The sequence below is a fragment of the Ceratotherium simum genome, chromosome X (assembly GCF_057802395.1).
Source record: "Ceratotherium simum simum isolate JZ-2026a chromosome X, ASM5780239v1, whole genome shotgun sequence".
NCBI lineage: Eukaryota > Metazoa > Chordata > Mammalia > Perissodactyla > Rhinocerotidae > Ceratotherium > Ceratotherium simum.
The window spans coordinates 37585139-37589380 of record NC_141940.1 but is presented as its reverse complement, the minus strand read 5'-3'; positions in this window follow the sequence as shown (position 1 = coordinate 37589380).

Here is a 4242-nt window from a genome sequence, read left to right as displayed (position 1 = left end):
TAACAGATTAATCCTCAATTCGCAGCAGTTTATAACATAATAATTGTTTCTTGTTCACATCATAGTCTGCTGGGGGTGTTTCTGGTTGGGCAGCTTTCCACTTGTGCCATCACATAGGGACCCAGGATCCTTCAATTTCATGGCTCTGTCCTCCTTCAGGTTCTTGGCATACTTTCCATTTAGCTAGAGTATGGGAAAAGAGAGAATAGAAGATTGTGTATAGGATATTTTTATGCGCCATGCCAAGACATCACACACATTACTTCTGTTCACATTTCATCAGCCAGAACTCAGTCACATGGCCACACCTAAATGCAAGGGACGCTGGGAAATACAGTCTAGCCTTGAAGAGTCTGTGAGTTTGCTACAATAATTTAATCACATGAAAGTATTTTTAAGGGTAAATTGATTAAATTTTTGTATAATACAAATTGGTTTTATATTAATAAAAATAAATCTGTCTAGAGGTCAGATGAAAATATTTACAGACTTTAAGGAAAATGCCAAAAATATTATAGTCCTCACCCTCATACATAATTTAAAATAAAAAAGTATCACTAAACTATAAAATAAGTATAACAAAGTTTAACAAAGTTTTGTTCTTTCCTCCATGATGACTACTTTGATTATTTTTTTTTAAAAATTCAATATCAATTTTTTTCCAAAAGCTTTTTATTTTAATTTTTGGGGCACCTGTGTTGGTGTATCTGTTTTGGCTATTTATTGGGTAATCCAATTTTGCTTTGGCCCTTTAGAAAACCAACTTAATGTAAAATTATTCTTGAGTTTCACTTTTAGGAGTTTGGGGCAACTCTCTTGAAGCAGGGGGCCATACCCCCACTCTCTACCTACCTCACATCTTGTTTACAGATGCAGAGAAAAAGAGACAGTTCAGAGACATTTGCTTCTGACAGAAAGTTAGAGGGCTGTCTTGTTCCAGCTTAAGACTCACTGTACAGACCTGCTCTAGAGAGTAATTCAAAGGAAGACCTGTTTTAGCAGAAAGAGCCACAAAAATGAGTGTTTGGATTGAGCCTATTTTTGACTCATTCCATTATGTGGTGATTGTTTTTCTGAAATCCAGACCTACAGCTTACAACAAAATAAGAACGGAGCAGAAAAATCAAAATCAATCAAGAATTGTAAGTAAAATTTAGCTGTTTTTTAAGAATAGCTGTAAATGACATGTGAGAATGAGATCAGAGTCAATGTTTCAAGCTTAGTTACAAAACTGATTACATTTCTTACTTTTTGTTTCCTTTTGTCATTTGTTTTGGTACTCTTTGATTTATTTCATCATGGTTATAAAATGTGTTAACTATTTTATGTTTTATCATTGTTAAATCATATACATCATTCTCTTATGTAAATAATATTGTGGATGTGTCATTACCCTGCATTTCTTTAGTATTTGGTTATAAGTTTTAAGACTGAGTGTTACTATGTTGCCTGAACAATTATAGAAAACATCTTGACTCATTCCAGCTCAATCTCAGAGACAGTGAGCAAGCAACATGTCTAACTTAGGACACAACAGTCTCCCCAAAGTGACCACATTGTCTTAAGGTGATGAGAGCCTAGACTACAGTGTTGGCATAAGGAATAGAAAGTGAGTGTAAGGAGTACATATCAGAAGTATCAACAACGTCAACATGTGAAGCCAAACAAGGTCATAAGGATGAATTTTTTTTAATGCGACGTGGGGGAGGGGAGAGGGCAGATCCTCTCAGTCATATGATCAACAGTAGGAACTAAGACTAGAGGACTTGAATACTGGTTGATTATGGCACAAGAATGTGTAAGTGTCAAATATGACTTACTCCAAGATTTCAAGCTTCTGGGGAAACAGAAAAAAAAGGGAACAGTTTTTGGGAAATGATAATGGGTTAAAATTAGAATAAGCTTGATCTTGAGGTGACTGAGGACCACTGACATGGGTGATGTAGAGTTGGTAGTTGGAGAAATAGGACTGTTTTTCCAGGGAGATTCTTGCTAGAGCCAGAGTTGGGAGTCATGTGTATGGTCGAATATGGAGAGAAGCGAAGCCTAGGGCTAGGAAGGACCATGATAAGGGGATAGAAAGTTGGGAGAAGAGCCTCTTGAAGAAGTCTATGTGGATTCTAAGAGTGAACAGATTGGAGAAAAGGGGTAGAGAAACATCATGGTGTAGAGAAGAGTCTAGCAAAGAATGAAAGCAACAAAAACACAGAGAGTATATTTTCCTCCAAAGTATTATTGCCCCCCAACTATTCCTTTGTGTGTGCATGGGTCTGAAGCATGGCAAAGGAAATTGAGATTGTGCTGGAAGACACATTACCACAAGTATCTCAGAAGAAGAGAAGATCCAAGTGGTACTAGGACAATGAAATGTTTATGCGCCTTGAAGGAAACGTTAAAGGGCAAGACTTTTTGTTGGCTTTCGTTCTACTTGTTTGCTAGTAGAATGCAGTAATTAGGATGTAATCTGACCTTTCTATATATATATATTCTTTTTTTTTCAGCATTGATGAAGAGGGGCCAAATTGGCCAGAACTGGGATCTCATGACGAGGTCCCTTTCTTTTTCTCCCTGACTCACTTTATTTTTTTAATCCTCTTGCAAAACATTTTAGCAGCATTGCAAACATGTAAAGGTTTACGGAAACTCAGTATGCAAATAGCACAAATTTTAGATCCTGTACTTCTCAACGTGGAGTGAAGTGTGTCAATGTTTCTGTTCTGTACTTCTATCTTAATGGGTTTATTATTTGGCTTAAAAAACTAGACTTTAGGCTGTAATACAGAATATTAGGCATCAACTCCAAAACAAATTTGTTTTCACTGGGATTCAAAACAAGTTTGCTTATATGTTTGAAATTAAGACTCATTTCCCCTAGATCAAACACGTATTTTTGATATATTTTCCAAATATTGTCATCAAAATAGAAAAATATACACTCAAGTTAAGCAAGCAATGCATCCTATTGATTCATAATATTTCTGGCATTAGGTCATATATCAAAACAGCTCTCATTTCCAGCTTTGCTGAAGGTCTTCCTTCTAAAGAGAACTTTTGTGCACATCAGTAGATAGCCGTTGAAGTAACCATTTTCAGCTGCAGCAGTGTTGTTATTGTTTCTTTTCCTAGCTATTTGATTGATATGTTGATCTACAATTGTTTGCCACTGCCATATACAGTTGAACATAACAAATAACCATTATAAAATCTACTTTCAACATGGAAACATGTCAATTAATTTTCCCGATGGAGGCCGAGAAACCAGGAACCAATGTCTGTTTTAGGATGTTGTGGCCACCAATTCATTTATACCTTACTGACAAAGCCAAACAGCAACAACTACCACAATACCCCAACTTTTGTGAGCACCATGTGAAATGCCTCACATGCCTTGTCCCATTGAATCCCCACAACAGTCCTCCAAGATGACTATTATTATATCTCCCTTGTGCAGAAGAAGCTAATCTAAGTGACTTGCCTCAAAGTGACACAGCAAGGAAGTGGCAGAGCTGAGACAGAAACACCAGTTGGTCTAACTCCAAGGTCCATGCTGCTCTATTTCCTCTTAAAGTGAGGCTGTGCTATAGACAGCCCAAATGTGGTTTGTTTGTTTGTTTGTTTTTTTGCTGAGGAAGTTTCCCCATGAGCTAACATCTGTTGCCAATCTTCCTCTTTTTGCTTGAGGAAGATTTGCCCTGAGCTAATATCTGTTGCCATTCTTCCTCTATTTTGTATATGGGTCACCATCACAGCACAGCCAGCGACAAGTGGTGTAGGTCTGTTCCTGGGAACCAAACCCAGGCCGCCAAAGCAGAGTGCACCGAACTTAACCATTAAGTCACTGGGGCTGGCCCACAAATTGTTTTGAAAAGGGGAAAATATAGTGGAAACTTTGATGAAGATATCTTAAATATTTTGTCTAATTGTCAGGGTTTATCCACATTAAAAGAGTTCAACTGGTTTGAAAGCTTTTATTTGACCCCTCCCCTCCCCCCCTCCCAGTTTGCTACTCAAGTAACAAGTATCTAGAGGTGAATGTCAGGTGGGTCAATTCAGGTCTTTATCAGAATTGTGTCAAATGTCATCTTCTAGTGAAGTCTACCTTGCCCACTCTATTAAAAATTGTAACACTCCCCCACCCCAAATACTCCCTATTAGTTTTCCCTGCTTTATTCTTCTTAGCACTCGCTGCCATCAAGCATACTATAACAGTGACCTGTTTATTTCGTTCATTGTCTCCCCAAC